The sequence below is a fragment of the Poeciliopsis prolifica genome, unplaced genomic scaffold (genome assembly GCF_027474105.1).
Source record: "Poeciliopsis prolifica strain line A6 unplaced genomic scaffold, Auburn_PproV2 SCAFFOLD059, whole genome shotgun sequence".
Taxonomy (NCBI): domain Eukaryota; kingdom Metazoa; phylum Chordata; class Actinopteri; order Cyprinodontiformes; family Poeciliidae; genus Poeciliopsis; species Poeciliopsis prolifica.
This window is the reverse complement of record NW_026562434.1, coordinates 2,003,616-2,015,531: the sequence shown is the minus strand read 5'-3', so window position 1 is coordinate 2,015,531 and position 11,916 is coordinate 2,003,616.

The following is an 11,916-nucleotide window of genomic DNA, read 5'->3' as shown; positions in this document are numbered from 1 at the left end:
ATTCTTTGAATGTACTGCAGTTTTTCTCAATCACTGAATATTTTTTGTTTCTGTTATCTCTTATATTTTTAAATTCATCTTGGATTCAAATGTTATTTTTTGCATATTTACTGCAGTTGTACTTCATGTGTTTTATTGAACAATAAACATATTTTATTCATTTGCTGCTCATCCTGTTCTGTTCCTGTTTAAATGTCAGTAGATTATTTTTCAATTTCAACTCTGACTTATAATTTACATTTAAACATTCCCATATTGAAACATTTTAAAATAAATTTTTATTTATTTTTTCTTTCTTTCTTAAAAATGTTTTCTATGTTTCATAAGTTTCAATATAATCTCAACAATTTCCCCCTTTTTGAAGTATTTTCTATATGGAAATACATCAATCAAAGTCCACTACTGCAAATAAAAATTCAGATGGAACAGATTCATCATTGTACCTTTAAACAAATCCTTAGTATTCAATGCTAAGTTTTCTTTCTCCATTTCACTGTTCCAGGTATCTTTTATGCATGATAGTTTATTTTTCTACATCCAACACCTTTAGTTTCGCTACTATTGTTACTGTTTTTATATTTGATCAATTAACCGAGTGTCTTCAAAGAATTGCTACCTATCATAACCTTTTGTCAAATTTCACAAGGTAGAACATTTCCTTTTATCCCCCAAAAGATGTTTCTAGTCGGTTCTTCTCCAAAATACTGTTCTCACTTTTAATGAAAATTAGCCTTTCCAAAATTAAATCAAAATCCCAAATTGTCCATGTGACGGCCCTGTTTATCACAGTCCTGTGTGTGTCATGTGATTTACTAACTATCAATTAAGGTCCTCAATGTGGGAGGCGCTTCCATCACAAACACCTGGATGGTATATAAGGAGCGCTGGTCCATTCATGGGTGTGACTGCAGAAGCCACCACGCGCAGACGACCCGGAGATCCAGGCTGAGACCAGGCTGAAGGGGCCTGGACTGATGTCTCCTAGACAAATCAATTCTTTTAAAAATAAACGCCTTTCATGGGCTTAACATCACTGGCTGCCGTGTCCCCCTAATTTTTGTTGCGGCTTCCTGAGCCGGGCCGTAACAAATGGGGGCTCGTCAAACACAAGACTTTTGCAATTTGGGAAATTGTTGGTTTGAGTGTGTGACGTTTTCATTGACCTTTTTCCTGTTTGTAGGAGTGAGCAGTGACAACACCGTTGGGGTGGGACACGGCTTTGTTAACCAGTTTGTTTGTTGTAGGCAGCAGTGGCGCGTTTTGTCGGTTGGTCTAAAAGACAGGTGAGTGAAATGTTTTGGGGTTTGTGCGTCAGTGTGGTTCTCTTTCTGTGATTGTGTCTCCTGATAGGCTAAGAGGTGCTGTCGCTTTAGACTTCACCTGTTTGTTGTTTTAGTAGAGTCGTGGGGGTTTGCGGTTGGTGTTCACTGTGCAAGCAGTGATCTCGGGGGAAATCCGTGGGATTAATTTCTCACTGGTTTGGTGCTTAATAAACCCGCCGCCGATCCACGTGAAGAGCCAGGAATCAGTTAAACAGGTGAGTTCTGACAGGCAGGTAAAGTTTAGTGGGGACATGATTGCTTTGGAACCATTACGCACTCTTTCACTTTACGCTGTATTTGCCGTTTAGTTTGTTTTTTCTCCTGTAGTGTATGATTGCGGTTTTTCTTAAAAATATGGAGTTTGATCTGGACGACTTTGTAGCTAAATCTTCTTTGGAGAAGTTTCATGCTGCTCGTAAAAGTGATCTCGTAGCCATTGCTGCTCAGTTTGAGATACCTGATTAAACAAGAGAAAAGGAGGTTATTAGAAGGCGACTGTATGTCGCATTGATTGAGCAAAACGTTTTGCCACCTCCCGAATCAACCACCCAGGGTGACGTTGGGACGTTTCCCAGTGAGGTGCACAAAATGGAATTGGAGTTAGAGATGCGTCGTTTGGAGCTCCAGGAGAAAGAGCTGCAGCATCAAGTGGAGATGCGCATATTAGAATTGCAGGCAGCTGCGAGGCGCGACTCAGTGCACGTTTTAGTCGATCAAGATGGCAGTTCTGCAGGGGCAGAGTTTGATATCAACAAATGTATTCGCTTGGTTCCACAGTTTACCGAATTGGATGTGGATAAATATTTCATCCTGTTTGAACGTGTGGCAGAAACACTGAGGTGTCCTCAGGATGTTTGGCCGCTGCTTCTGCAGTGTGTGTGTTCACTGGTAAAGCACAGGAAGCCTATGCCTCGCTGTCGCCTACAGACAGTTTAGATTATGATAAAGTGAAGAGTGCAGTGGAAAAACGCTTCTGAGCTCGTGCCGGAGGCATATAGGCAGAAATTTCGCCGCTATAAAAAAGCCGACCATCAGAGTTATAGTGAGTTAGGTCGTGTTAAAACTGCTTTATTTGATCGGTGGTGTGCTGCACAGGATGTTAAGAACTTTGATCAGCTCCGCGATCTGATGTTGGAGGAATTTAAAAACTGCTTACCGGAAGACATTGCAACCTACATTAATGAACAGAAAGCTAAAAACATTTCTGTGGCCGCGGTGTTGGCGGACGAGTACGTGCTGACTCATCAGGATTATTCGGGTCCTGTGGGTTTTAAACGCTATTTTGGACGAGATGTGAGCCGCAGTGATCGGGTTGGTGGTGTCACTAAGCAAATGCAGACCAGTCAGTTTAAAAATCCGGTTGTTCGGGATGATGATCGGGTTTGTCACTACTGTCACAGATTGTCATCAGCTTAAGGGTGAAACAAAAATATTTCAAACTGCTCCTAAAGGAGTTGGTTTGGCTGCGCCGGTGCGGAGTCCTTTAGAGGATACGAAGAACACTCGGTCTTCTGAAGTAGGTGTCTCATACCTACCTTTCATTCGTGTCACTGCCAAATGGCGGGGTAAAGGCTCGAGTTAAGATTCTGAGAGACACTGGGGTGTTTGACTCTTTTATTAGAGCTGACGTGTTGCCGTTCTCGGCTGAGTCTGAAACTGGTGCCTGTGTTCCAGTTCTGGGAATGGGATTAAACATGTTTGCTCCATTACATACCGTGTTTCTAGATTGCGAACTGTTTGTTGGTGACACGCAGTTGGCTGTGCGCCCTGCTTTGCCAATTGATGGAGTCTCTGTGATTTTGGGTAACGGTTTAGCAGGAACTCGCTTGTGGGCGGACGCTGCGCCGTTAGACGGGCTGGTTACTTCAGAGCCAGTTGAGCGACTCATTCCTCAGACTGAGGGGAACGGGGAATTCACAGATGTGTTTAGCGCATGCGCAGTTACTCGGGCCGTGGCGCGCGGTCAGAACGTGAAAGACGAGAAATGTGTGAAAATGAATTTGCCTTTGTCTACTTTTCCCACGTCTCTGTCTCGCAGTGAGTTCGTGACGGAACAACAAGCTGATGTTTCACTGAAGACTCTTTTTGACCAGGTTCGCCCATTAAGTGAAATAACTGATTGTGTTGCGGATATTTCCTGCAGGACTCGTTGTTGGTGAGGAAATGGTTCCCACATGCTGACGTTGTGGGTGAGCCAGTATTACAAATAGTGGTTCCCATCAAGCTACGCTCCGCAGGGTTGAAAGTTGCTCATGATGAATCTGGCCATTCTGGTGTAGTAAGACGTATGATCGAGTTTTGCGACATTTTTTCTGGCCCCGTTTTAAAAAGGACGTTTCGTCTTATATTAAGATGTGTCATGTCTGTCAGCTCATTGCTAAGCCCAATCAGGTTTTGAAACCGTTCCCTTTAAGCCCAATTATCGCTGCGTCTGAGCCATTTGAACATTTGATCATAGATTGCGTGGTTCCGTTGCCTCGCTCAAAGGCTGGGTCTTCATATCTACTCACTGTAATGTCAAACTACACGTTATCCAGCAGCTTATCCGTTACGGACGATAACTGCTAGGTCAGTTGTACGTGCGCTTACTCTGTTCTTTTCGGTGTTTGGCATCCCTAAAGTAATACAGTCTGACCAAGGAACAAATTTTTCATCACATTTGTTCAGTCAGGTTTTGAAACAGCTGCGGGTGCGACACAGTAAAGCGACAGCGTATCATCCAGAGAGTCAGGGGGCATTAGAGCGCTTCCACCAGTCTCTGTAGTCTCTCTTGCGGGCGACTGGGAGGAAGGTTTGCCTTGGCTGATGCTGGCCGCCAGAGAGAGAACCCAAGAAAGCACTGGGTTTAGCCCAAATGAATTGGTTTTTGCACACGACGTGAAGGGTCCGTTGGCTGTGGTGGCGGACGGGCTGAAAGAGTCTGTTCCACCGAAAAACTTGGTGGATTACGTAAATGGTTTTAGAAGACGTTTATATCTGGCACGAGAACTCGTTAAAGAGAAACTGACTGTGGTGCGGAAAAACATGAAAAGTTGGTTTGATCGTCGTGCTGAGGCGCGCTCATTTTTGTCTGGTGATCAAGTCTTGGCTTTGTGTCCGGTCACGACTTCTCCTTTTCAGGCGAAATTTACCGGCCCATATACAGTTCTGAAGCGGGTTTCCGATCAGAACTATTTAATATCAATGCCGGAGCGGAGAAAGAAAACCCAGTTGTGTCATGTTAACACATTAAAACCATTTTATGCTCGTGATGATATATTTCAGCCACAGTTTACTGATGCCACGCCTGCATGTGCCGTAAATAGCCTTGCTGGGGGGAGCGAGACTTTCAGCACCACGGACAGCGCACTGTCACCTGTGGGAGATGACAGCGGTACGGATGGGTTGGACAGCGCTCTGATTCATGGGCGTCTTAAAACTGAAACTTTGGGTGAGCTGGACACGTTGTTGGCTCACTTACCTGCAGGTTGTGCTAAACAGTTGGCAGAGTTGATAAGTGAATTTCCATGTCTATTTTCGGACACGCCAGGTCGCGCACATTTGATCGAACATGATGTGGATGTGGGAGACGCTAAACCAATCAAGCAACAAGCGTAAGCACTTGGATGCGGAAGTAGATTATATGCTTCGTACTGGGATTGCAGAACCGAGTAGGTCCAGTTGGGCATCTCCGTGTATTTTGGTCCCTAAGTCGGACAATACGCTGCGTTTCTGCTCAGATTTTCGTAAGCTTAACGCTGTTACTAAACCAGATTGTTTCCCGCTGCCGAGAATGGATGATTGCATCGATCAAGTGGGTTCTGCTAACTTTGTTAGTAAATTTGACCTTTTAAAGGGTTACTGGCAGGTACCACTGACTGAACGCGCACGTGAAGTGTCTGCGTTTGTTACGCCTACAGGCTTGTATTCTTATACAGTCATGCCATTTGGTCTGAGAAATGCGTCAGCCACGTTTCAGAGACTAATGAACAGAGTGGTTGGTGACATGACTGGTTGTGCGGTCTAGTTGGATGACGTGGTGGTGTATTCTGACACCTGGGGAGAGCATGTGGAGCGCATTCGGAGCTTTTCACTCGTTTGGCGGGGGCGAGGTTAACGGTCAACCTGGCCAGATGTGAGTTTGGAAGGGCGACCGTTACCTATTTAGGCCGTGTGGTTGGCCAAGGTGAGGTCCGCCCTGTTGCAGCAAAGGTTCAGGCGGTAGAGCAGTTTCTTGTTCCAGCTACAAAGAAGGAGCTAATGTGTTTTCTTGGGCTGGTAGGATATTACAGAGGTTTTTGTCGAAACTTCTCATCTGTGGTGGTTCCTCTGACGGATTTGCTGTGTAAAGATATCAAGTTTGAGTGGTCTCCCCTTTGTCAACAGGCTTTTGAGCAGGTGAAAAGACTCCTCTGTGCTGCTCCGGTATTGGCTGCACCACGTTTTCAACATCCGTTCCAACTTTATGTGGATGCTAGTCAGGTTGGTGCTGGAGCTGTCCTCACACAGACTGATGATCTGGGTATTGGCAGGCCGGTGAGTTATTTTTCCAAAACATTCAATAAGCATCAGTTGAACTACTCTGTGATCGAGGGAGACGTTGATTTTAGCCCTGAAACATTTAGATGTTTATTTAAGTGGTGGTGCTAACATTGTGGTTTTTACAGACCATAATCCGCTGACGTTTCTTGCTTCACTGAAATGCCCAAATCATCGTTTGATTCGCTGGTCATTGTTTCTGCAGTCCTATAACCTGGATATTTGTTACATTAAAGGAAAAGATAATATCACGGCCGATGCATTTTCTCGTGCTCCACTTTTGTAGCAGGTTTGTTTTTTGTTTTTTTCTCCCTGTTCCCTTTCTATGTTCCTTAAAGAGCTTCTGAGTGCATCAGTTGCTGGTCTGGAAAGTGAGCTGAGGAGGAAATCTCTACATTAAACAACTTGGCTAAGTATAACCTGGATGAGAGACCAACATACTAATGGTGGCTGGGTTTGTTTTACACATGTGGTGAGTTTGGAGCAGGGTTCCATATAGGAACCTGCTTTTTATGGGCGGGGGTGTGACGGCCCTGTTGTCACAGTCCTGTGTGTGTCATGTGATTTACTAACTATCAATTAAGGTCCTCAATGTAGGAGGTGCTTCCATCACAAACACCTGGATGGTATATAAGGAGCGCTGGTCCATTCATGGGGGTGGCTGCAGAAGCCACCACAAGCAGATGACCCGGAGATCCAGTCTGAGATCAGGCTGAAGGGGCCCGGACTGATCACCCCTTGGGCCGTCTACTGATGTCTCCTAGACAAGTTTATTCTTTTAAAAATAAACGCCTTTCATGGGCTTAACATCGACTGGTTGCCGTGTCCCCCTAATTTTGTTGCGGCTTTTTGAGCCGGGCCGTAACACTGACTATAATATAGTTATAGTTAATATAGTAATATAGTTGTAAAAATACAAGGGATACCTCAATAAAGGAGAAGATTAATTCAACGTCTCTGACACACCTGAGTTGCCAACCGTTTTATTTTCCCATTTGTCAGGATTTCTAACCACACAGTATTTTTGTCATGAAATCGAATTTGTGCAAATAAATTCAAATTTTTCAAATTCTGCAACTATTTTACTACTTTTTACGTAAATAGACAGACAGACAAGGACATAATCAACTAAATCATTGAACAAACTGCTGAGAAGCTGAGAAAGACTATTGGCTTTGTGAAGGAATTAGAAAACATGTTTCTGTTGCTGGTTTCAGAGTTAGCTGAAATTGTCCACACACAATTAGCTACTGGAAATATCTTTGTGATTTTGCCCCTTAATTTGTTCAGTTTGTCCAATCGTATCCCTTCTAAACTTTAATCAGTGCTTTCAATGCTTTTGATGCATTCTTGTCATTCTGTGATATAAAATCAACAAGCTACAGAAACGCATTATTCTGTGGCCTTTAAGAATCTACAATTGTGCATTATATGCATTCAGAAGCTCAGTTTGTTTTTACTCAGTCAAGTTATGAAAAGTGAAAGAACCACATCTTTCTCTCTGAACATTTTCCTGCAGGTTCTGTGTTTGTGGCTGAACTAAAAACAACCCCAACCTGTCGCATAAGCAAGTGCAAATTATTGATGGGCATATTTGCATTTGCATGAATTTAGTGCCATCTGCTTTCTGCTCTGATTTGGATTATTTTGCTTTACCAAATCACAGATTAGTCGTCATTGACTGCTCAAACATGAATGAAGACAATCTTCCTTAATCTGAACAAACATTTTATGTCGACCACTAAACCTTTTAAACGGCCGTGGCAACATCACTGACCAGTTAGATTCATATTGTCACCCACCTGCCAAGAACTTTTGAGTATCTTTTGACAAAAAGTAAAAAACAGGTTAGCAATGTTTTAAAGACAGACTTTTATCAACTTTGTGACTTCATGTGCTGCTACTTTCAGTTTGACTTTGTAAATTAAAACCAGACACAATCAGTTTATATTTCAAAGACTCCATGCCTGATGGTCGGTACATGTCAGGCTCTTTCTTGCATGTTATTCTTGCATGATTTCTTAGTCTTGTGCTGAGTGTGGAATACATGTGGATATAAACAAGAATATGCCAGAGCTAAAGTCCACTCTATAAAACTTTGGCAAAGTGAGCCATTCCACAAAGGGCTTTTATTTCTGCTTCAGTGGCTCTGAAGGATTTTGTCAAAGAGGGATATTTGAAAGACAAAAAGACACGGCCAGAAATAAAACACCTGCTGCTACGTTTGAAAAAGGTGCAAGGACTGAGATCTGTGGACAACTTCAGGAGCCTTTGAAACAAGAAACTACCTTTCACAAGCACCAAGTAAATAAATTTGTTCATTGGTTCTATCAGCTCACAATTGCCGTCCGAAAAGGCAGTTATCAAAGAGAACATCACACATGTCAAGTCTTTTGTGTTTTGAGACCCACGAGACAGCAGAAAAAAAAAACAGATCAATGTGGGGAATCATTCACTTTGACTGCCTGTCCTATTGGACCTTGGTGTTTTGTTCAGCTAAATTGTCCAGGTGGAGGGCGATGGTGAACCTGACAGCCTTGTGCCACCATGTTTTAAACCATACTGAAGTAGTGTGCCTTACAAAAGATTACTTATCCTTGAACTGTTTTTAATAATTTGTCTCATTATAGCAGCAAATGGATGTTACATTATCTACAACACAAGACAATGTATAATTTCAAAGTGGAAGAAGATAGTTCTATGGTTTTTCAAGTTTTCTTAAGAAAAAGATCAATTTAAATATGCTGTAGTTTGATTCCTCAAAATAAAATGATTTTTAGATGTCAGAAAGCAGTCGACTAATGTACTCAGATGTTTGTTAGAGAACAAACCTCAGACAACATCCCTAGACACGCAGTCAAAACTACTCATTTACTTAAACCATGTCCTGATTTAGAATGAGGCAGACAAAATCCAAACCTCAATTCAACATCTCTTAAAAGACTTGTAAATCGATACTCACAGACAGTCTCCATTCACACTGGATGAGTTTGTGTTTTTTATTTTGTCAAGAAGAATGGCAACAATGTTGCCTATCAGATGTGCAAAGGTGGTAAAAACAAAACCTGAAAGACTTGCAGCTTTACCTGATGCAGGAGACACGTTGACTCACACAAAAGCATCTTACTTTCTTTTGTAAAGTATTTAAAACCATCAATCGCTTTCATTGACTTCACAAAGGTTCTGGACCTTGTGGTGGTCTGTTCCTTAACATCTCAATGAAATACAATGAATCTTGTGGTGTATTTATTTGATTCAGTGTTGTATAGTAACAAAGTAAAAATACTTCACTACTTTACTTAAGTATATTTTGGAGTACATCATACTTTCCTCGAGTATGAACATTTTTGATAACTTTCACTTTTTCTTGCTGTTCTCTATGTTTTCAGTGTGTTTTCTGGTTTGGTCACATGATCTGCAGACTGACAGACTTTTAATAAAACCTTCAATGGCGGCTAAAGCAGCAGGTCAATAGTGGTGGAACCAAAACCAGCTCTGTCTCAACTGTTTGCTGAAAGAACATGGAAGATGGTGAGGAATGTTTTAATAGAGAGCCTCCATCCTCATGTCGTGGCCATTTATGTTAAGTTTTGTGAATTATAATTTGTACCGATTTAGTTTCTTTTTTTGTGTAGTTAGAATACATTTAAGTTGATTTAGAATCAACATTTGTAATAATTTTTGTAGATTTTTTGGGGAAATAAGAAGTTCCCAACTGCATCACTTTTGTGACGCCAGTGAAAGTGGGTTTGGTGCTGGATCTTATCTTAGGCTATCTAATTGCAAACATGAAGTGTGTGTTTCCTTTGTCACTGGTAAAGCAAGGGTAGCACCATTAAAACAAGTGACTAAACCACAACTTGAACTTGCGTCCGCAGTTTTAGCTGTGCGTCTGGACAACATGCTGTCATTTCAACTTGGACTCAATCTGAGTGAATCAATCTTCTGGTCTGACAGCACAACCGTCCTGTAGTACATTGCAAACACAACGACACGGTTCAAAACATATGTAGCTAATAGAGTGTCCATCATTGGTGATTTCACAAAGGTTACTCAGTGGAGAAACATCAGCTCAAAGTTAAATCCAGCTGATGCAGCCTCTCGAGGCAGGAAGGTTGGCTCTTTTTTAAAGTCTTCCACCTGGATCAATGAGCCAGAATGCCTCACAAAACCTGAGATCCAATGGCCAGCAGGGATTAAGGAATTACCTGTCCATTTAAAAACTGATCCAGAGGTTAAAGATGGGGTCCTGACATGTGCAGCTGTCCTGGAGGAAGTGTGTCCCATCTCTAAGCTGCTCATGTACTTTTCCAGTTGGACAAAGCTAAAAAGATGTGTAGCATGGATCCTGAAAATAAAGAGAGGCTACGAACAAAGAAGTTGCCAACAGCACATTGTGGAAGTCAAATGTGTGATAAACAGGACAATAAAACGGATGCTCAGCTCACAACTGATGATCTATCCAAGGCTGAGGAAGCCATAGTGAGCATTGTGCAGACAAAACATGATGGCAGTGAAATAGCTGCCCTGAGCTCTGGTGCAGTGAAGAAGTCAAGTCATCTGTACAAGCTTGATCCTATTGTTACTGATGGTGTGTTAACATTTGAAAAGATTCAAGGGTCATGAATAGCTTTGTTATGTAATGTCGTTCTTTATGTGTCTCAATAGAGCTGCATGAGGACCGAAGGTTCATGCCTTACACAGATCATGCTGCATTGAGATCTGCTAGCTTCTCACAAGTCAGGTTCCAAGATGAAGCTTTTTCAGCTGTTTAGCTAAAGAAAACCTGAATGGAAAGGATAAATATTAAAAAATTTGCTGCTTTACCAAACTGTTTTGGTTTATTAGCAAGTACTCTGAAAGTTTTTATTATTTGTTTTTGCATTTTGAAAGTGCTTTCAAAGAGAGTGACATTCCAGCTGCATTACAGGGAGAGTCATAATACAGCTGAATGGATTCACTGGTGCTGGACTCTGGAAAGGCCATGCTTTAAGGATCACCAAACATAACATTTCCAACCACACAATGCATTACAATGGCCTTCACACAACAGAAACTTGTTTTTTTTTCTGACAAAGGCCATGCTGCAATGCTGCACTTTTTGAAGACTTAATTAAAAGCTGGACCAGCAGTATAAAAATATAAATAAATTCAATTGTGAGTATCTCTGAAATTAATATTTAGTTTTATTATGTTTAAATGAGAGAGAGGTTGGACAAAAATAGAAGAAGTTGGAATGTTTTTCTTTTTTTTTCAGGAGTCTTCAAGAGAGACAGGACACATAGTTAGTGAATATTACTCAAAAGACACCATAGGCTATATAAAAATATACAATCATATGAAAAAGTTTGGGCATCCCTATTAATCTCAATTATTTTCATCTCTAAATATTTGGATGTTTGCAATAACTATTTCAGTTTGATAAAACCAATAAGTTATGGACACAGTAACATTTCAATATTGAAATGAGGTTTATTGGACTAAAAGAAAATGTGCAGTACACATAAACACAAAATTTGACAGGTGCAAAAATATGGGCACCTCAACAGAAAAGCGGCATTAATATTTAGTAGATCCTCCTTTTGCAACAATAACAGCCTCTAGTCTCTTCCGGTAGCTTCTAATGAGTTCCTGGATCCTGGATGAAGGTATTTTTGACCTTTCTTCTTTGCAAAACAATTCCAGTTCAGTTCAGTTTGATGGTCGCCGAGCATGGACAGCCCGCTTCAAATCATCCCTCAGATGTTCAATAATATTCAGGTCTGGGGATTGGGATGGCCATTCCAGAACATTGTAATTGTTCCTCTGCATGAATGCCTGAGTAGATTTGGAGCGGTGTTTTGGATCATTGTCTTGCTGAAATATCCATCCCCGGCGTAGCTTCAACTTCATAACTGATTCTTGAACATTAGTCTCAAGAATCTGTTGATATTGAGTGGAATCCATGCGACACTCAACTTTAACAATATTCCCAGTACCAGCATTGGCCACACAACCCCAAAGCATGATGGAACCTCCACCAAACTTCACAGTGGGTAGCAAGTGTTTTTCTTGGAACGCTGTGTTTTTTTGCCGC